At 46.6% G+C, this 23,105-nt stretch overlaps 1 protein-coding gene across 2 annotated transcripts in view; it reads left to right on the top strand.

Moving 5' to 3' along the window:
* Nucleotides 1-1,843: 1,843 nt before the first annotated feature.
* The window catches only part of AIFM3 (AIF family member 3), a 337,117-nt gene continuing 315,855 nt past the window's right edge, over nucleotides 1,844-23,105 (top strand). The window contains exon 1 of one of the 2 annotated variants that reach the window (XM_078667037.1): nucleotides 1,844-2,406. The gene's annotated coding sequence lies outside the window, so the exon portion shown is untranslated. The remainder of the gene's footprint in view (nucleotides 2,407-23,105) is intronic. The other variant, XM_078667038.1, reaches the window with a different exon arrangement.

The raw sequence follows: 23,105 nt of genomic DNA, 5'->3' as shown, positions 1-23,105 counted from the left end.
TGGAGTTTTCATGGTGCACTTACCCCATCTTGCGAAGTTCCAAAAGATCATGTCTCTGTCTTGGAAGTTCAATAAGCATGTGCTCATTAGCCTCGGAGGAGCCCCCTGCAGCAGCCTGCCCACAACTTGGAAATTCTAGTTTCTGTTGACGTGACCCTTTTAGCCATGTTGCAGACGACGTGATGCAGGAGGGAGACCTCAGAGCCCACTTCACCCACCCTTCCCTCCAGGGCCTCTTGGATTGACTGAATAGCGAGGAGAAAGTCAGAGTTATCAGGCATTTTAGGAGGAGCATCACCGGATGTATGTCGTTTCTACACATGCTTTTACAACGCATGCCTTTACCACGCAACTTTTAGAACGCAAGTCGTTACAACGACTTGCGTTGGGGGGCGCTGGATAGTGAATAGTTTAATTTACTATTCCAACTCCAGTCCCCGTGGATAGTAGGGAAGGTTTTGGATAGTAAATGAAATTATTCCCTATCCTACAGCGCCCCCCAGCGCAAGTCGTTGTAACGATTTGCGTTGTAAAAGTTGCGTGGTAAAGGTAGTGCGTGGTAAAAGTTGCGTTGTAAACGCTGTTCCCCAGCATCACCTACCGGGGGAGGTGTGGCTACCACCCTCATATAACAGTCCATTTTGCCCTGAAGGGGAGTGTTAGGCTCCTTGTCATGAGCCATTGTCTCATCTCCTGTGTTCCCACTCCGTCGCTCCAATCAAAGTGGGCTTGTGGGTAATGGGGCTAGCTGCCCAGTCAAGGCGTAAGGAGAATAGGAGTAGCCCGATAGCTTAGGAGCCTGCTGCGAGCCAACGAGTCTGTAGCGCAAGTCAACAGCCCCCATGATCTGGGGACACAGGGAGGCTTAGAGCCAGGTTGTAGTGGGGGGCTGATTAAGATGTTATAGGATTTAAATGAGGGCCCCACACTGGAACGCACTCAAGGAGGGTCCGACTCTGGGCCCTCTTCATTTGAAAACAATTCTGACGGACGATAAATGAAACTTGCCGTAGGGCCTTCACTTTTGTCAAAGGTCTCGTACTGACTGGAGTTGCGCTTTGACTCCACATATGCCAATAGTCGATTCTTCACTTCGACTGAAGTGCACATGGCATGAACACGCAGTTTGATGGACCTTGGGAAACTCTCTGGGAGAGCACTCTCGACTCTTCAGGTTGTGTGGTTTATGTATCCTCGATCGCATCATCAGTTCTAGTGTCCGCCCCTTCCCACTGAATTCCACCACACACGGATCTCAGTATTACACGTCTTTATTTCTCAGAGGTTAACTGGTACGTCTTTATATCTCGGAGTGTTACCGGTATTCCGTCATGAATTTCATTAACCATATCCAACCACTTACGTCAATAGACTTCGGAGTCCGTTAGGGACAACATGGGTCCTGTGCTCTATAATACATGAGACACTACACCTATTATCTTACCTGCAACCTCATCCCTACCTCTCTGGCAGCACCTTCTCCCTCACAGCTGTTCCCACTTCTCTTGCAGTCCTTTCCACCCTTTCCTGCAGCCTCCTTCTCACTTTCTTGCAGTCCCCTCCTCTTCCTAACTTTCCCACCATCCCTACTCTCTCTCCTCTTGCTTCCAACGGTCCTGCAACCTCTTCCTCTACTCATCAGCATTCCCTCCCACCCCTCTCTCCTGCAGCATTTACTGTCCTGCGTCTCCTGCCTCTCCCACAGCAGTCTTCTCTCTCGCCTGCCTCCAACCTCCTCTTCGAGCTCATTTAGCCTCCACCTCTCATGCATCCTTCTGCAGTTTTCTCTTACCCCTCTCCTGCAGCTTCAAGCCCGCCCCCTCCCATGCTGACTCTCCTCTACTTCCTGCATTCTTGCATAGTGCACTGTGCACTCTACCCTGCCTCTACCTCGCTCTCCGTCTCCTGCAGTTTCCTGCCTCCTCGTCCTCCCCTGCAGCCGTCTCCTTCTTTCTCCTGCAGCCCCTCCCCTCCACGACACCTGCTTCTCCCCTCTATCCTGCACCCCCCTCCTTCCTGCAGCCTCCCACCTCTTCTCTCGCTGTAGCTCGTGCCCTCCCCGACACTCCCACTGGAATACAACAATGCACGGTTTGCCTGAGCGCTCTGGTCCCTGAGCCCGGACTCTTCACATCCACAGAGCCGCTGCACGCGCCCGGCTGCAACCTCCTCTGCAGCCCCGTCCCCCTCCTGCTGCCCGCAGCGCACACAGCGCTGCTGTCCCGCAGACCCAACTACCCCGGAACCCTGCTGCCTCCAGGCTCCTGCGACGAGCGCACTTCGGACTCCGGTCCCAAGGGTCCCGGAGCAGCCTCAGACCCCCGCTGCCCTCCAGCTCCCGGGGGGCCCCGTCCAGGCTCCTGTCGGTCCAGCGCCTCCCCCACCCCGATGGTCCTTTCTGCCCAGGTAAGCATTCCTCTCTGCTGCAGTGTGCATACATAACGCGTCCCGCTCCGGCTCCGGGGGCATGCTGGGAGCGGGGGTCCTGCGGATTCCACTACTGGGAATTACTTTTACGTGGGAGGAAGACGAGTTTGCACACTGCAAGAAAACGGGGGCGAGGTGGCGCTACTGGAAGTGAAGTGCCTTTAAACATGTTTGTCCTTTCAAACAGTATCATATTTTGCATGTTTTTAATTCGTGGAACGTCCCAATTTAAAATCACATAATCCCACAAGCATTGTTTTTAACAACAAAAAAAAAGCATCGTAATGTGACGGTTGAACACCTGTCCCTGCAGACATGACAATCGATGACTTTCTGCTCTGATGACATTTCGCGGTCTTCTCTGGTTGAACATCGCCGACCTGCCCTGCAGAGTACAAGCGACCAGCGCGCTGAAGGAGCCGCGACGTTACGCGCAGCGCTATAAAGCACTGTAAATTAATCCGCAGCATATACATATAAACTGGTTATCACTTATAAGTATACAATGGTGGTGCTGGTGGTGGCTTTGATGCTAGAGCGTGCATCAAAGACATATACAGTGATCTAGTTTAAGATTTACATAAAGTAATGCATGGCATTATTAACGAATGTTATATACATTGTCAACACTTTAATGTTATTTTTAAAGGCTGAAACTAGATTCTGTATGAATAATGCAGCGCAAACTATCTTATTTCTGTCTGCTCTGCTCCTGCGATTAAATACTACTTTAAAACTGGATGCTGTTGTTCGAAGTTGAAAAAATTAGGATTTAGTTGCATTGTATCTGAAGGATGCAAGGGAAATTGGTGTTTTTGTATCTGGTTTTTAGAAACATTGCTGCTGCTGTTGCCACAAGTGCATTGTAATGTTGCACTCTGTAGAAGGTGCACCTCGTAAATTAACTGGACTGTGAGGTATAGTTGTTTTATTTTTTTGAAGACTGGTCTTGCTGATCCCCGGGATTTATTATTGATAACACACATCGGAAGAGGCATAGACAGCAGAGGCTCCAGGATAGTCTACAGGGAAGCAAGCATTACGGGTAGGGCAATGCTAGGCTGCCACCTGAAAAAGACACCACATTGCCGCCTAGTATCATCCTTTATGACAATTTAGCCACTGGGGAAGGGCACTGTGCCACTTCCCATAGGGTACTAAATGCTTGCATTGTCCCTGATTCCACTGCCATCTTCCCTATTGTGGTCAATGTGTCTACAACATCCATTGCCAACCATCATTTCTGGAAGATAATGCTGTTATCAGTACTATTAGCACTCATTTACTCCCCTCGGAAGCATGGATGGTTGAGTTGGCTTTGGCCCAGTTTGAAGTTGTGCCCTGCAAGTCGCAACAAGCGTCAGCATCAAGTGCTGAAGTCACTCATCCCTTTCACGAGCTAGAGGACACCTATGGTCATTGAGAGTTGCCTATGTCGCCAAACTCCCATTGGTTGTGACTCCCAGATCTAAATGGACTAATATGCTTGAAGCTGAGGGTTGCACTTGGACACCCAGAATTTTTACGCTATGTAGTTTAGTATTAATGAATCGCACAATTAACCGAAAGAGGTTTCCTGGCACTGAAACAAGACCGTGCTAGTGTAGAACGGAAGAGTAATCGGCTGCAGCCGGAGCAGCCAGGTTTTCATTCTCTTAACGAAGAAGTATTATAGGTGCCCACATTCCACTGCAAGGTGGATCCATAAGAGTGAAGTTGGAACTGGTAGGCTATGGCTGCCTTTAGCAAGCGTGTGTCAGTTCGATTCACATAGACTTGGCTGTGACTTGCTCTGGAAGGACTCATAATTAACTCACCACTGATTTCCAAGAGTAATCCAAGAATGCTGCCCAAAGAACCGAAGCATAATCTTGCGTGAAGCCTTCAGTGATATATTTGTGGCTGATTCCTTTGAGGTCTTTGTTCATCGTCTCATATTTGCAATATTCGTGCAGGGTTATATCAAACAGCATATTGGGAAAAAAGTAGGGTGGTCAAACTGAACCAGTTTTTAGGAGAAAGGGTTGTGAGACATCACAAGTCGATTACAGCTGTCTTATCTCACATTGATGTTAGAGTCCCATCACGCTGATGACACGCCATGTGCATGGAGATTATATGTGAGAAAAGCACATCCGATTCTATTTTATAAAGGTATTGAAAATGGCGAATGAGTTCTGTGACCATATAGAAGAACGCAGTCAAAGGCCTTTATAAGACCATGGAACTCAGCAGTCACTTGCTTTATCCTCTTCCATATGGTATAGCCATATTATTGCTGACAATGCATGGCCACCCTCCCTGACAATACTCTTTTAAATTCTTGGACTCATGGTTCCTCTTATAAAAAACCTCTTCTGGTTGCCTCTTTTGTAGAATAAATGAGGCAGCTGTACTAAGCAAATAAACACAGTTTGAATTTTTACGCTGATATGTGAAGCAAGTTCTTTAAGCTTACTTTCAAAGCTTCCGTGCATTAGAATGTGTGGTAACCTGAAGATAGATTCCTCCGTTCTTGTAATAAATTGCTGTGTTGTAATAAATAAGTATATTGCCATAAATACCTCCTCTTCATCGATGGGAAGAAGCATAGAAAAAAGGCCAGAGGGAAACTAGCATGGTTGTAATTCTTCTCTGTGGCCTGCCTTCCACACTGTCTAGTGGCTCAGGTAGCAGGCATTGTGTCATCAGAAATCAACAGTACAGTAAAGTATTATTACATTTCCTTGTTAAAGATGAGCAGTGATATAATTTTCTTGCAAATGAATATTGACGAGGGAAGTAAATTGTAAGGGCAGAGCCCGGGGCCTCCAAGACAGCTGTATTCTTGAGAGCTCTGCCTGAGCTCAAGCCTTGTTGGTTCAAGACCACTGCTTAATTTGTGCTGGAGGTTTCTCGTGCTCTGCACCGGCACTTAATTGTCAGCCCAGGCTCTAGTGACAATCCACCACATGGTCTTTTTAATTTAGAGATGAGCTCAACAACTGTCTTTATTAAGTCAATATACATTGAAAATGAATAATACCAGCCTCTCAAGCCATTATTATAGCTTTGTGTTGCCTGAAATAGTCTGAATTATCAAACTTGTAGCAGTGCAATGGTTAGGAAGTTGGTACTGCCATTGGCAGCGCTGGCAGGGTATGGGTGATGCATGCTGCAGTGGCCTTCTGAGAAGGGCCCAGGCACTTATTTTTTTACAAATTAAGCACTGTTCAAGACCCGTGCTTGGCTCATTTCTCAGCAGTCAGGGGAAACATGTCCTGCTTACCGAACACACACGGCCACAGTGATTCCTGGAATTAACGAAGTGCTTTCCCTGCTGGCACTACATGACAGAAGCTTCAGAGAAACAGGGCTGAATCACTGGGTCTGCTGTGGCATTACTACAGAGTGAGGTACTTGAGCACTCTGTAGGCCTGTGGTGACCCACCAGTGCAACTGGGCTCAGACGGCTGGAGAAGACTGGGCTCAGACGGCTGGAGAAGGCTGGCTTGTTGTGGCCCTAAGGTGAGGGAGGAGAAATGGCATGCAGGGAGAGTTGGGAGAGAGCTTCTGATGAACGTGAAGAATCGTCCAAGTTAGATGACGATGAGACCAGCACCCACTCACACTGGAGCAAACTGAATCTACCTTACTCTTGAGGACTCCTGCTCCTCAGGAAATAAACAATCTGTCATGAAACCCAAAGAGGATTTTTTTCCCTTTGAGGGTCCTGTCCATCAGGAATTTATGGGAAAAGGAAGATAAAAACACTGTAGGTTTGGGGGCTGCCCTCACGCAACTAGAGGCCTTGAGAATGGCCATACTCATATACCCACAATACATGACACATAGTATAGACATGAGTCTGGCATCATTTTAGAGGGCTATAGGGAAGATCAACGGTTGAGTAGCAAATACGGAGTAAGATGTGGTATCACTGAAACTAAGTGTGAACTCTATGGAGAAGACAGTAGACAGTAGACATCCCGACGGAGACTTTTCAGAGATATCGTAAGTTTGAGAACTGTGCCTTTGAGCCCATTGCAAACTTAGAGGCCAGGGTCGACATGCTGTGAAATGAGGCAGAGTTCTAAAAGTGTTAATCCTGGGCTTTTCAAAGAGATCACAGCCCATGCGTTTGCGAACAGGAGTACAACAATCCTTGAGAAAGGTTCTTTAAGTGGATCATAAGGAGACTGACCTGTTGGTAATCAGGGCCTCCCGCATGCCAACCAGGAGATCTTCGGATATAGGTGATGGATTGGGGATACTGTTGTCTGAAGTAGCTCATTCTCATTAACAGTCAGTCAGTCAGTCAAAAAGCTTTATTATCGGTTAAAAACCATAAAAGCACATATATACACAATAAAAAATAAAAGCAAGTCATTAATCAACAATATAATACATTCATAATAGCAGCCTAAGATCATAAAATGGTTAAAATGCCATAATACAAACATGACAGAATCCTATACCAATTCAAATAGAGCAATGGGTGGACAAGTAGATCGGTCCCTAGGGATATTATTTGTAAGGTACCTTCTGAATTACAGTGTTTATGCTAGCGCAGAAGAGGCAATCTCATTAACATGAACAGCTCTTTCGCTGGCTGCTTAGGGAGAATAGAAATGGGCAGTAGAAGAGTTCATGTTTTTCCAGAATTCAACTTTATCACCTTGAGGTGCCGGCAGGGTTTGGGCACCATTAAAAAGAGATGACCTCAAAGGGGCTTGATGCCACATTTGACCTTTTGGCAAAATTTGAAATCAGAGATGGAGAGATAGTGCATATGGTCAGTGACCGAGAAGCAGCACAGGAGTTTTTGTTCTCAGGGGATTTGACGGAGACCCACCAGATTTGAACCAAGGATGCTATCTAATGCCTTGTGTTGTATCCGAAGGTGTCTCCTTCACTTTGGGCAGAGAGGTTTGAATTGTAAGGTTTCATCTCAGAGGTTTGGCAGAAAGTTCCTTCTGCAAATTGTACAGTGGTTAAAATTATATGTTGATATCTCTTATTTTTCTTTCCACTACCCTCTTCTAAATATGTGTGGCAAGATCATCTCGAAGCAACAAGACCTTGAACGGATCAGATCAGTCCTAGGTGCAGAAGGCCTTGGTAACTCATATGAAAGTACTACATGTCAGCCCTACTTAAAAGCAGGTCTTGGAAGGCAAGCCCTTCAAAACGTTATGAGAGTGCGGCTCTTAACTTTGCCCATACAAGACTACAGAGCCCACTGGAAAAACTGGTCATCAAGTGGCTACGGCTGTTGTCTGTGTCAACATCCCACAGAATCTGCGGAACATGTTATTTGCTGCTGCCCAGCTTTGCTGCCCCCCGGGAGCTTGTATCTAAGAACTATGTTCATATACCACGGTGTTAGATCATGTAAGGAGGCTTTAAGGCACATCTACACCACCACAGGCCCGATGGAGCTGGCACTAATTGTGAAGTTTCATGCTGCTGCTGGAATGCTCATACGTTCAGCCAGAGAAGTGACAGTTGTATAAATTAGGCTCCAAGCACCATTGACACTCGATATCATTTATAACCGTATTTTCAATAATACACATGCCTATACTAACTTTCAGTAGGAATAGGAGGCCCCAGAGGAGTTTTGCACATTCCTCGTTTGACAACCTCTGTATGTGTTGTGTTTTATCGTATCTCTGTATTTTAAATAGGTTGTTTTATTCAGATTTTATTATTACCTTTTCTAAACTTGCACTTTCTGACATTTTTGTAAAAGATTTTAATTAATGAAAATGAAATGAAAATGACATTTGTAGAGCGCTATGGCTACCCTGAGGCGTCCCAGCGTACAATAAAGATTTCTCACCCTCTTCTAAATAGACCTGTTATTCGGGTCAAATAGCATCCTTCATGTTAGTAACTTTTAAGTATTGTGATAAGAAAAAGATTTGTGTCAAAATGGATGACACTTCCAGCGCCAGGACACCTCATAGGAAATCAAGCGCTACATAAAACCGATAACAGTAATTACTTGTACAACTTTAAGCCTGCGATGTATTGCATAAGCAATGCCAGGTACTATGTCTATTTGTTGCTTGTCGGTGAATAATAAAAAAAAATCAAGTTTAACAAAGCATAGATTCGAATTAGATACAGGTTTTACAGATATTGCAGACATTTAGTTTATGTAAATATTGAAATCGGCGACACAAGCAACTTACAAGGCGCATTTCGTGATTCTGGTTGCAGAAGCAGTCTGTCCTTATTTTCAATATCAGATGTTGGTCTTGTTGTTTAACACCATATATTACTGCTTTGCAAATGCTTACCAAGCTCCTCTCTGTCTAAAATATTGTATAGAATTTCCTGCGATAAATGTAAGTTAATGCACGTGTGCAGTGACTTGTGCATGTGAGTATACTGCACTTGGCTTGTGGATGGGTGTAACATTGTGTTTGAGGCTGGGCCCGGGGTGTGTCTGCAGGGGCGTGTTGTGTGTTTGTGTGTGGGTGTATATGTGCAGGGCTGAGGGTTGATGTGATGTGGGCTAGATGTGTATGAAAGTTTGGTGTGAGTTGGGATTGTGGCTTGGTCTAGGATGTGTTTGGTGTGTGAAGGCTTAGTGTGTTGGTGTATGTTTGTGGAAGGTCATGGTGACTGCGTGGAACACGTTTATCTGTGTGCTTTACACTGTGTAAGACTAGCTCTGTAAATGGGCAGCACAATCTTTCTATTGGGGTTTGGTTGTCATGTAGGTGGTGCTGCAGACCCACTCTGTGTGAAGTGTGTGGAACTCAGCCTACAGCTCTTAGGCAAGTGTGTAATTTGTGTTCTGATCTTCCCACCATATTCCAAACTCACGACAGGTTGTCCTGCCCACCAAAAGCTTTAATGGACGTCACTACCCACACAAAGTAATAACCGAGAATAAAGTAACTTTTCTTTCCTTTGATTGTGAACACTGAGATCCATTTCTCTCTCTGCAACATGGAATTAAGCCTCATAATCCATGCTCATTAGTAGCAGTCACATTGTGACTAGTGCGTAGAATCCTGCGCATTTGTGCAAAGCAGAGCAAACCATTGTCAAATATAGTTCAGAACCAACTATGTACATTAGAATACAAATATCATTACACTTGAAAAGTGTAGTATAGTGTTCATATGTGGAGTTATGTGACACGTGACCAGAAGTGAAGCTGGCTGCCATGTTTTGATAAGCCTTGTAGCCTTATGTCTGGATATGTCTCCTGCTTCTGCCGTCACCCACTGTAGTGATATGTCCCTTTACAAGAACCATACTGTTATACATTTTGGGCCTGATTCACGAAGGTAACACGTGTAGTATAGTTACAAGTGGGGACTCTCCACACTTGCGGCAGTCTCTGCACTTGAGGTGGAATCTCAGCACTTCACACTCTCTTACTTGTAGCTTTACTACCCGTAAGTTACCTTTGTGAATCGGACCATTCCTGTTTGGTTATGTCATGTTGTGATGTGCTAAGTGTATTTGTATAGCGCATTCCCACCATTTATGGCTCCAAGGCAGTTTCAAAATCTGCCAGCCGCCGATTCAGGTCTTGGGTTTCTCGCGGACTGGCGCCAGAGTGGTGTATTAGCTTTTTATATAGATGTGTTTCATGTGGTTTAGGCGTGCATCACATTGTTGAATGGCTGGCAGGTTTGAGTAAACTAATGCCTTGTTCAGTATTAGATTATGTTGCCTAGTGGGTCTGCTAGATGCTGGTATGGATCTGCATAGGACATTATGTCCATGGATGCGTACGTCATGGGACAATGCAGTTGTTCTAGTCTCCTGGGTGTATGGTTGTCCATTGCTCAGATCCAGCTAGTGGTTTTGAAGCATCCTTGCCCATGATGTGGCTTTTTGTGGATTTCTTAGGTATAGATTAATTTCTTCAGGTTGGTTAATAGGTAGATTGGTGCAAGCTGAATGATGTGTTTTTGTGTGTGAAGCACTTAGCCTTCTACATGGTTGTGTATGTGTGTGGGGTCGGACTGGGAAATAAAATTGGACCGGGCACCAAAACAAAAGTGGTCCCCATTAGCAAATCATATATCTAAAAAAGTGTCTCACATCTGCAAATTGGGGTAGTATTGAACTTGGGCTTTACAGGTGTTTTGCAAGGTCTGGACAACTGTATGCATTTGTGCTTGCAGCATAAATATATATATATATATCAGCGAAATCAACAGTAACACCGGCCTGCCAGACCATAAACAGGTCCATAAACAGCCAAAAAATCGAACAACCCACACACTGACTTGCCAGACTAGCCCTTCTGGCACTGCCAGATTGACCTGTTGGCCAGTATGACCCTGTGGTGCGTGACCGGAGCTATTGCTAATATGAAGCATTGTGTAAGGAAAGGTGGCAGTAAAACGTCATCAGAATGTGCGGCTGAGGTGGCAGATACTTGGCCAACTATGAGACTTGGAGCCTTCTAATGCAAGTGCTGGCGCTAGGAGTTGTTTTTAATGTGTATTGCAGTTGTCTAAGGCCTACACGTAGTTTGCACCGACTTCCGTGTACGCTTTGAAAAAAGACGACAGCAAGAGTAAGCTGCTGCAGACGAACTTGTATGCATTGAACAGCAGGGAGATTTGCTTCAACTGAGAGTCACCTACCTCAGCCTTCCAATTTAGTAATAACTTGAAAGATAATTTCTAATCCTTCGCACCACTGAAAAGTGGTATCATTATTTATAAAGAGTACTGCAGTATTGCTGTATTTTCTGCAAACATATCAGGTTAGTTGAGATATCAGAGGTAACCTTAAATAACACTTTGCAGATTACCTCTGACGTCACAGTGCCTACTGAGCATGACTCTGATTTGTAGTTTGTTTGACAAGTTGGGAACGGAAGTGGGGGCGGGTTCAGACCCCTAATCTGGAGACTACTCGGTCCAGACTGTAGAAGTGACGTGGCGGAAGTCCCTGACATAAAGACATGCAGAAGAACATGGTCCATGCAAATTCACAATAACCGGGCTCCAGGGATTTCTAAGAGGAGAAGCATGACCCCAGGGGTTTGCAAGAAAGCAGCTATGGTTCTAGAGTTTTGGAAGAAGGGAAGCATGACTTCGAGAGTTTGTTCCTATAAGTGATAAACTTAAAGAGCCACATGTGCCTGCAAAGAAGATAATATAAAGGGAAGGCTGATAAACCTATATACACCGGCATACACATATTTCTTTATAATATGGAAACATGAACTAATATACGGAATCCAGTTTAACCTAACATTACTATATATTAAATGCTCCAATGTAAATGTAAAGGCTTCAATTTACTTATTGTATTACTGTTCACTTCTGACATTACCTGCCACCTGTAATAAGAAAATGGGTTAGCAAATCTAGCAAGTTATTACAGTTGTTTTCAGATTTCACAATGCTTCTGCGAGAACCAGCAGACAGTGTCAAAAGCAGGTCACTCAGCAGAATTACAGCTGTGGTTTTAACAGTGAAAGGCTAAACTAGCCTTACAGCTCTTTCTTCTGAAATTGTTCACAGTAATTAGCTGACAAGGAGACATTTATGACCAAATGTTTGTTTATTGCACTGCAGAAGTTCTTCTAAGAAAGCTGAAATGAATGGCATGTTGGCACACATTCTGAACCACAGCCATTTTTTTTAAAGTGACATATTAAACTGTTTATAATTTATTTTGCACCAAAGACAAGGTGCATGTTACTGTTTCCTTTCAAGGTACAGATTCCACATGTTATGTTTACTTGTATAGCGCGCTAATCACCCATGAGGGTGTCCAGGCGCTTTGCAGGTTGGCTGGTGGCTGTCTCCCTGGGGAGTTTATTCAAAGAGCCAGGTTTCAGCTTCTTGGAACTCGAGAACCATAAAGGGCGTCGCTGTAATCAAGCATGCCTGTATCAAGGCACATGTGACCGGTTTCCTAGTATTCTCTGGTAGCCCATAAAGTCTTTTGAGCATCTCCACACTCTTTTGACCTTTGCCCCAGTTTGTGACACTGTGGTGTCACTGACTCCAAAGCCAGCGCTCCAGGGGTCCAGTCTGAGCTGTCATTCAAGTCTTCTTGCATATATACCTGCACACAGAGACTCCTGCAGGCAATAGAACTGGTATTGCAAGGTGCAAGGCTGAACTGGTTTAACCATGGGGAAAACCCACCTTCCATATCCAGTGCCAGCTGGATGCATTGCCCTTGGGGGCCAAAAACCTCCCTTTTATTTTAGCAAGATTCAAAATGAACAGATCGAATGTAAAATAAGTAGAATGTAAAATAAGGCGCCTGCTCCTATGTCGGAAACGTAAAAAATAAAAGGGGTTAGGACTAAATAGTCCAGAAAAATAAATTTTTATGAAACTCAATACATAGATGAACAAAGTGGGGATTTCACTCGGTTACCGATCATGAAAGTGATCACGTGATCGCTGTTGATAGAGAGGTACGGGCCAGCTTCTAGATTCCTACTACTTCCTTTTTTCCCCTTACATCATTCACCATTGACAGTTGTCTTAAAAAGAGACTGCCTACCACCAGCAATCTATATTTATCTAAAGTGCAAAGGGAAAAAAGTAATGGAGTTATAACCCAGTCACTATATTTAGACTTCTGTGTGTTCAAAGCCCGTAGAGTGGTTAACATTACATGCTAATAAATATGTTTAATCAAAGTATATATTTAAGTAGGTGTCCCACATTTTTCGCACTGGGAGCAACTTCAATTTTACAAGAGTACCATATGCAATATATATTCCAGTCATTTATATAGTATTTCTATTTAATTGGGAAGCAGAGAAAGGGGGTAGGTCCTATTTTGGGCTCTATATGGCACGATTCCAATTATCTTCCAAGTCTATGTGCTTCGACCCTACAGATCAAGTCTTTTTCATGGTCTTCCACAAGGTAAGGGGCTGCAAAAGGTAAATACAAGGGGCTTGCCATGGGCTGCTGTCAGAACGGATGCACAGGCTGCCTTGTTGCGGGGCGGGCAGGTCGTCTTCCTTCTGTGACTTAAATCGCACGTACTGTCTTACACTTTCAGGGATCGTCCTAGAATGCTTTTATTTGGCTTCCATCTTGTCTTTTTGTGTCGTTTTCAATCTGGAAATTCTGGAAGAGCTGCTTATCCACCTAGGGCCGCGCAGAGTGGTGCTTGATGACACATTTAAGTAGGGCGACTAGCTTAAAATGGATAGCATTATCAACATGCAGGTATGCCAACATAATATACAATTTCTATAAATAAAGTGCACGGGGTGGATGGCTGATGCAGATTTGGAGCAGCATTTTCAGATATCTTAGACTACACTGGTGCTAGTGAATGTTTGTGCGAGATGTTTCTTTAGTACTGAGGAATCAATGTGCATGCCATTTTGTACATATTGTTAGAGCAGAAGTTGGTGCATAATGCTGAATTCTATTGTCAAACATAGCTCAAAGTAAATATATTTGCGACCCATTGTTCTGCGGAAGACAGTGTAATATGCCCAAACTGTCCCCATGGGTGAATATTACTTACTATCCCTCTGACTTTGGAGCCCGAAGCACACTCACTGCTGCTGAGGCTGGGGATTGATAAAGAGTGATGTCTTACCTGAGGCTTGCCTTATACAAACAGAATCCGTCGCGAGACCTGAGGATAGTGCTTCATTGGACGTATTTCTTTACTTTCTGCTGCAGGATGGCTCCATTGAAGACACAGCAGAACCAGCAATCAGCCCTACCCCAATAAGGCTTGGGTACAGTCTTGAAAGCACTGTGTAAAATGAGGGCTAGATGGCTACCTCACTGTTTAAAATGAGGGCTAGATGGCTACCTCACTGTATAAAATGAAGGCTAGAGGGCTGCCTCACTGTAAAAAATGAGGGCTAGAGGGCTGCCCCACTGTATAAAATGAGGGCTAGAGGGCTGCCTCACTGTATAAAATGAGGGCTAGATGGCTACCTCACTGTGTAAAATGAGGGCTAGATGGCTGCCTCACTGTATAAAATGAGGGCTAGATGGCTACCTATTGGTCCCAGTATATTTAGTGAAGAACCAAGCAATAAAATATTCCATTCTGTGAGATGATTGGCCGACTAGGGAGAGGGTGAGTTAACTGTGAGCAAATCACAGAGTAAGATCATCACATTTAAAATCTCATGAGATATCTGTAGTGGTGACTGACTTACCTGACTGCACCATGCTTATTGGTTTTGACTGTGCAGCGTGTGCCAAGAGTGCATAACCTCATTATCATTATGATTTACATTTTATTTTTGTAATACGACACACCTACTGAACTTTGTAACACAATATACAATTAGATGGCGGTGATACTAATCTGTTTTATTGCTTGCAGTCTATATGGTGTGTAGTTGTAAAATGATGGATTGGGACATGGCCCGAGCAATTGCCAGTGGCTTAGATTAAGTTAAGCTTTCCATCCATCACCTTCTTGTTTTTGCATTTGACACCCTAAGTGCGTAGGGCATGTCCAGACGTGGGTCCCAGGCTCACTGTGCCACTGGCACCAAGCCATGCCTGGCTGAAAAGCCCATTACAAGCGTGAAACAAGTCCCAGTATGCTTGTGTTCCGGTTCAGGGAGGACCTGGCCTGGCAGTTCGGGCTGGTCTATGGTTTTGTACGAGTGAAATGTCCAGCTAACTATAATGCCCCTGAAACCTGTTTTTTAGTGAAAAAAACAAACAAATATATATATATATATATATATATATATATATATATATATATATATATATACATATTCACAGAAAAAAACATAGGCTTCAGGGGTGTTATAGTTAGCAAGACATTTCACTCATACCAAACCATTGAAATTCCCCTGTTATAGTTAGTTCAGCTAACTATAACACACGCGCCCACAATGCACTGCTGATGACGTCACATATTACATCACTCATGACATGGTCAGTGACATCATTCATGACATCACTGATAACATGTCAAACAACATCACTGATGACATCATCCAGTGAATGTGTTTTTTTCTGAAAATTAAATATGTTTTATATATATATCTCAAGGCCGATGGAAGAATAAATGGGTACATAAGTATCTAAATTGATGAATTTTTTTCTTGTAAAATTGATTGTATAACTGGCTGATTAAGTGTATCTTAGTGTATACATGGGTTAGTGAGTAATGTTTAAATATATAAATATCTGTATCAGTCTCTCACTTTTTGTATGAGTGGATGCATAGGTTGGTGAGTAGCTACATGAGTGTCTATATAGGTTATTAGTTGTTTTTTTGAGTATCAGTGTGAGTGTCTTAGTATCTGTATGGTTCGGTGGGGGTATTACGTTGTGCACAGATGCATGAATGAGTGACTAACTGTTTGTATGTCTTGAAGACAGCATGTTTGCAGGACTGTATGGGTGAATGAGTGTGTGTATGGGTGTGTTAGTGAGGGATTGACTGTCTTAATAGTGGCTTTTTGGTAACTACATATGTTTTAAACTAGTATATGTGAGTATTGGTGTATATAAGTGAGTATATGTGAGAGTGAGAGATTGGAAGAGTTCCTGTATAAATAAGTATGTGTTTCTATAAGTGATTGTTTAAGAGAGTAAGTATGTGTATGTTTCTGTAGAAGTAAGTGTAGTGGTGTGTGTATAACTGTATATGCAACTAAATGGATGTTTGATTCTTTATTAGCATGAGTGACTATGTGTGTGAGTAACTCTATGAATGGGTGGCGGTGTGTAACAGGATGTATAGGCGTATGAGTACATATAATGAGTGAGTACATGTATGAGTGAATATATAGGACTGTTGGTGAATGAGTGGATGTGGGTGTAGATCTTGGAATTACTGAATAGTTTGTTGTAACTGGTATTGGTATGGCCATTTTTTTGAAAATTTTAGTTTCTATTTTTTTTTTTTTTTTAAAACCTTTATTGTACAGAGAATGCTCACAGATACGGGCCTACAACCCAGCGGGCCGGCCACCACAAATAAGGCACATAGTCAACAATACAGAAACGCATACAGAATATCACAACAAAACATACAGGAAATAAGGGCTGAAAGCCATACAGCAACCCACAGGGGCAGGATACGAGAGGGTTGATTTTCTAATATAATAACGGGTATGACAGGATAATAACAGGTAGGAAGTCTCGGAGGGCCGTGGTGGGCCGCGAACAAGCCGCAGCAGAAAATACAGGATAACTCAATAGTATCAAACACATATCGGTAAAAGCAGAATAGGAGTATCGCCATTAAAACAGTGACATCCGCCGTTCAGCGCCCACCCACCACAACAAGAACATATATCAAACAGAGTCGAAAAAGCTTATCAAATAAAGCCCTCCGTCACACAACCCAGGGAATAAGGAAAAACCCCCCCACGAGAGGGGGGAGGAAGGGAGAAGAAAGAGGAAGAAAGGGACAAAAGGTGAAAGAAAGAACGCCACCTCAAGCACGCGCCCCATGGCAAACGAGGCCAAAAACCACAGATCGGTATACAGCACCAGTAGTAACCGGAGCAAAATTACGTAGTGAGCCAAAGTCACAGTAGGACCAAACGGCTAGTGTATCAAAATAACCCACCCAGAGGGACACATGCTAAGACCGCGTCCCGAAAAAGAGGACACACAAGAGCCATAGAACCAAAAGGTTAAGAAAAATGAGGGGAGAGAAAACCCCCAAAGAAATGACAGACCCCCCCCCACCCCGCAAGCCCACCCTGCACCCCTGCAGAAGGCTATAGCTTACCCCCCAGCAGCGTGCCTGTCGCCCTAATCAGAACCCGAAATATAGAAGAGCTAAAGCAAGATAGAACCATAAAGACAAAAAAGGGGGGGAAAAAGAAGGAACAAGGGAAAAAGGAACACGGGAGAGGGCCATAAAACAGAATCATAGGCTCCCACCCTCCCGTCCGAAACACCAGTGTCCACGGGAAGAAAAAGATTTCAAGGATACAGTCCAGGAATACGACAAAAATCCGACGTGATCATACCGTACCAACCGATCATCCAGCCCTTACAAGACATCAGTCCACAAAGGCAAGATCGTCTCATCCCTGTCCTTGTTTTTCCAAATCTGTAGCAGTCCGCCTCACGAAGAACCAGACCACGAGGAACAGGAGGCAGAGAACAGGGAGGTCAAACTTCAATCCGCAGAAGATGTTTCGTGTACAACTCGGATGAACCGGAACGTTCAGAAACCATTGTACACAATGCAGGCACAGGTCCGAAGAGGATCTGAAAAAAGCCGATCCAGCGGAGTCAGCACCGGATCTACGCTCGGCCATTCGAGGAGATGAAGAACAGGAAGAACCACCAAGACCGGCCCGGACCGGACCCGGCCCACCGACCCACAGCACAGGAGAGGACACATCAAGATGGAGGGCAGCGGAACTCCGCACATCCGTAGAGACGGCAGTCACCGGGTCCACAATTTCCAGGATAGTTCCAGCCGCACCCAGCAGCGACGTAGCCGCACACGCCAAGGGGGGCTCAAACGGCCCAGCGAAACGAGCCTCCTCCAGGTTAACAGCGGGTGCGGCCACAGGAGTACCCCAGGAGCGCAGGGCGGCGAGGATGTCGGCAAGTGTAGGAAAACCTTTACAGTATCCGGCTTCTGTGCCACATCGTGGACCACCGCCGCTCATCTCGGCCCGCCTGAGATATACAGTGTCGGCCGCCATCTTGGAAGCCCGGCGGGGTCACAGCGATCCTCGACCCCCGACCGGGCCGCAGCAAGGCAAACGGAATTCAGTCAACCACCAGCAGAGGCACGTCCAGAGCAGGAAGGGGGGCCACCAGAAGAAGGAGGATCGCCGTCCCCCCAATGCCACCGGCCCCGTTCTCCGAGTCCGGGCGAAGGCACTCAAAATGGCCGGACCGGAGAACAAAGGGGGGGACAAGCCACATTTACGGTGAGTCCCGTCGACAGAAGGCAGCGCCTCCACCCCAGGCCGTGGAACCGCCTGATCAGGCCAGAAAGCCGCAACCGGCCTCTCCGCACAACCGCCTCGTCGGTCGAGCCCACTGCGCCATCAAGGGCCGGCCATAGCGTAGCGCCCCGTCCGGGCGCCGCCAAGGAGACTCAGGCCAGTCCGCTCTGGAGGCCCCGAAGCGAGCGAAGGCACAGTTCCGGAACCACGGCACCCAGAGACAACCGGAACAGACGGTAAGTGCCTATAAATCGTAGTAGATCCACAGCGTAGCAGAAAGTGTCTTCCCGGGGCAGGATAAAAGCAGGATTTATGTTTCGAACAGGAAAGTAGACGGAGCCGAGCTAAAGCGCGGCCATCTCGGACGCGAGCTTGGCTCCTCCCCCCTTAGTTTCTATTTTTGAATGTGTGTATCAAAGGTTATATTAGGGTGAGAGGAGGTCTGCCACTCTATCACAAGGATGATATCATCAGGGATGTGTTTTGAGGTGTCATCAGTGTTGTCATGAGTGATGTCACTGACCATGTCATGAGTGATGTAATATGTGACATCATCAGCAGTGCATTGCGGGCGCGCGAGTTATAGTTAGCTGAACTAACTATAACGAGGGAATTTCAATGGTTTTGTATGAGTGAAATGTCTTGCTAACTATAACACCCTTGAAACCTATGTTTTTTTCTGTGAATTTCTAAGGTTTTTTAAATGCTAATTCCTAACTATAACGTGCCTGAAACCTATGTTTTTTTCAGTGAATTTCAAAGGTTTTTTAAATGTTAATTTCTAACTTCAACGTAACTGAAACCTATGGCTGTTAATGTGAATTTCAAAGCTTTTTTAAATGTTAGTTTCCAACTATGCCTACAGAGGTAGGGCATGTGAAGAAAGAAGAAAAAAACACAGAAAGAAGAAAAAGAAATGCAGAAAGAAGCAACAGAAGTCCTCAAATACGAAGAAAAGTGCAGGAAGAAGGAAGACATGCAGAAAGAACAAACAGAGGAGCAGAAAGAGGCCTTGTTACAAAATCATCCTGTACCGTCAACTTTTTCAGATGGGTACTGGTGGGTGGTAACTGACTCTGACTAACCAGTCCTAGAGCCAGTGCTATGCTAAAAGACACTTAGAATACAGTTAAACCACCTACATACACTAGGGAACACTATGCGTTAGGGTACCCCTGTTATTAGCATGACCTCCTCTGTAAGCCCCTAGTATATAATAGGGCAGGGGGATTAAAACTACCTCTTAAAACACGCCACAGGGTGCGTTTGCACACATGTTAACTCAGGCCCCGCCCCCTCCCTTCATCACCACTGTGCAAACGCGCCCCGTTTTAAGTAGGGGGATTAACTCCCCTTGAATACTGAGGGTCCTTGGGGTACAACTAGCCCACCAGCTACCTCCATTAAGCACCACAGAGCTGCGTTGCAGAGATGTGTAAAAAGGGGCGTGGCCTCAGAACACCTCTCTGCAACTCAGCCCCCTGGCGCATACTGGTGGTTCCTGGTGGGCTAGTTGGTCCCCAGGGACCCCCAGTATTCAAGGGGAATTCTTTCCCTATCTGCAAACGCACCAGGGGGCGCATTTGCAGAGTGGTGCTGGTAGGGGGCGGGGTCTTTTTTTTCCTTTTTTGTTTTTTAAGAAGGGGGGCTTTACCAATTTTACTGGCCCTGTGGACCCCATCCCCCAGGGCTTCACCCCTATTTTTTTTTAATAAAACAAATTTGGAAGTGGGCTGCGTGGCCCCCCTCCTAAGGCCATAATTGGCCTAGGGGACCCCATCCCCCGGGGCATGGCCATTTTCTTTTTTTTTTATTTAAATGGAGGGGGCTGCGTGGCCCCCCTCCTGAGGCCATTTATGGCCCCGGGGACCCCAGCCCCCGGGGCCAGCCGTTCCTTTTTATTATTTATTTATTTATTTTTTTATATGGTGGAGAGGGGCTGCATGACCCCCCTCCCGGGCCACTTATGGTCCCGGGGACCGCATCCCCCGGGGCCTGACCTCTCGTTGGGGACCAAGGGGGGGGGGTTCCCAATCCCCCCACGGTCCCGCCGGCTCCCCGCATCCTTTGGGAGCCGGCATTGCTTTTCCACAATTTGGTTTGAATTCTGAAAGAGAGAGCAGGTTTCCTGCTTTCTCTTCCAAAATTCAAACCAAGTTTGCCATGGCAAGACGGGAGCCGCGAGGCTCCCGCCCTGCCATAGCAAACTACAGTGTCCAGCTGGTGGGCACCCGGGACACTGTAGGAGCCGGCCCTGGGGGGTGGCGGTCCCAGGCCACGACAAGGCTCCAGGACGGCCCCCCTTCCACAACCTACAAAGCCCCGGGGGTGGTGGTCCCTGGGGCTAGGGGGTCTGTGACGGACCTCCAATTTAAATATTTAGAGCCCCAGGGAGGTGGCGGGCCCCGGGGCGTGGGGGGCGGAGCTTGAGCCCCCATATACAGGGTATTTAACCCTTTCGCTGCGGCGGCAATTCCGCCGCAGCGCTAAGGGGTGGGGGGGCTGCGCGGCGCTCTGACGCTGGTGACGGAACCACTCCGTCACGCCACTCGGGTGGGCTGGGCTTATGATGGAGCGGTTCCGTCATGGCCCCGCCCGCTCAATAGAATGCGCCGCACAGGGGCGAAATCAACGCCGCACAGGCGCGGTGAGCGGGCCGTGACAGAACCGCTCCGTCACCAGCACAGCCCACCCAAGGGACATGACGGAGCGGTTCCGTCACCAGCGTGGGAGGGGTTAAAAAAAAAGCGCCGAGTGGTGGCGGTCCCTGGGCTTGGGGGACCCGAGAGCCCCCGCACATAATTAAAAAAAGCCCCGGAGGGTGGCGGTCCCAGGCTTGGGGGCCCCTCTGGGCCCCCCTTTACATAAACAGGGTCTAATTACCAAGGAAGCGCTGGAGTCCGCGCTTTGTTTTTTTTTATCGGCAGGATCTGCACACCCTGCATGGATTTTGCCAATTAAAAAAAAATTATAATAATTTTGGGCCTTGGGGGTCCTTGTGGGACCCCCTGAGCAGGCCTACCGGGTCAGGGTGTTTCTACCCTGCCCCCTTTTGCGTTCTGAGCATTTTTTCTTCTGTTTTCTTGTGCTTCGGTTCTACTGAGGCATAAGATGGCTGCCATTGCCTCCTGGTTTGGAGTGTTGACTGCCAAGTAGCATACAGCTCGTGCTCGGCAGGGTGGGCGGATCCTCCGCGCCCATAGATATATATGTGATTTTCCTTTTGGTTTTCTCAGGAACTACTGAACGGATTTACATAATTCAACCAAAAGGCACAACTCTGAACCAAGGGCTACCTTTTTGCCAAATTTGGTGTAATTCCGTTCAACAGTTCGGGCTGTAGCTGCGGCTAAAGGTTCCTATTGGAAATTGCATGGGGAAAACACGTTTTGGGACCCCGCTTTTTTCTCAGCCCCCGCTTGACGAATCACCCGAGACTTTCAGGATAGGAGCGGACCGGAGCGCCCCACCAGTTTTGAAGATTTCACGAAGATTCGTCAACCGGCACCAAAGTTATTCCAAATAGAATGTTGCGGATTTCCTATGGATAATAGGTCTTAACTATAACTACCTACCGGCAACTGGCAGTAGGTAATATATATTATATTTATATTATATATATATATTTATATATATATATTCAAAACAAGTTGCCACGAGGTGAGGAGGCCACCCAGAGTTTAACATCTTTCTACGAGGGCCCCAGCAGACTCAGCCAACGCCGTCCATCTGTAAATGCGGCTCAACGCGTTTCAATCAATCAATCAATCATGCCATTTGTATAGCGCACTACTCACCCGGGAGGGTCTCAAGGCGCTTGGGGGAGGGGTATGCTACTGCTCGAACAGCCAGGTCTTGAGTTGTTTCCTGAAGGCGAGATGGTCCTGGGTCAGCCGAAGGGGAGGGAGTTCCAAGTCTTGGCAGCCAGGTAAGAGAAGGATCTTCCTCCGGCGGTGGCTCTTCGGATGCGTGGTACGGCTGCGAGGGCGAGGCTGGTGGACCGTAGCTGGTGGGTGGGCGTGTAGAAGGTCAGGCGGTCGTTGAGGTACTTGGGGCCCAGGTCGTGGAGAGACTTGTGTGCGTGGGTGAGGAGCCGGAACGTGATCCTCTTGTCGACGGGGAGCCAGTGCAGGTTTCTCAGGTGGCTGGAGATGTGGCTGCGTCGGGGGACATCCAGGATGAGTCGGGCGGAGGCGTTCTGGATGCGCTGGAGTCTTTTCTGTAGCTTGGCTGTTGTTCCGGCGTAGAGGGCGTTTCCGTAGTCCAGTCGGCTGGTGACGAGTGCCTGGGTGACAGTCTTCCTGGTCTCGGTCGGGATCCAACGGAAGATCTTGCGAAGCATACGCAGGGTGTTGAAGCACGATGAGGAGACGGCGTTGACTTGTCTGGTCATCGAGAGGGAGGGGTCCAGGATGAAGCCCAGGTTGCGTGCATGGTCGGTTGGCTTGGGTGCGGTGCCCAGGGCTGGGGGCCACCAGGAGTCGTCCCAGGCGAAGGGCGAAGATCCCAGGATGAGGACTTCCGTCTTGTCCGAGTTCAGTTTCAGGCGGCTGTCCTTCATCCATTCGGCGACGTCTTTTATCGCTTCGTGTAGGCAGGTTCTGGCGGTGTCGGGGTCTCTGGTGAGGGAGAGGATCAGCTGGGTGTCGTCGGCGTAAGAGATGATGTTGAGGTTGTGCTGGCGTGCGATGGCTGCGAGAGGTTTCATGTAGATGTTGAAGAGGGTGGGGCTGAGTGAAGATCCTTGCGGGACGCTGCAGATGACTTCGGTGGCCTCGGAGCGAAACGGAGGGAGGCGGACTCTTTGTGT

Source organism: Lissotriton helveticus, chromosome 11 (assembly GCF_964261635.1).
Source record: "Lissotriton helveticus chromosome 11, aLisHel1.1, whole genome shotgun sequence".
NCBI lineage: Eukaryota > Metazoa > Chordata > Amphibia > Caudata > Salamandridae > Lissotriton > Lissotriton helveticus.
This window is presented reverse-complemented; position numbering and strand designations above follow the sequence as displayed.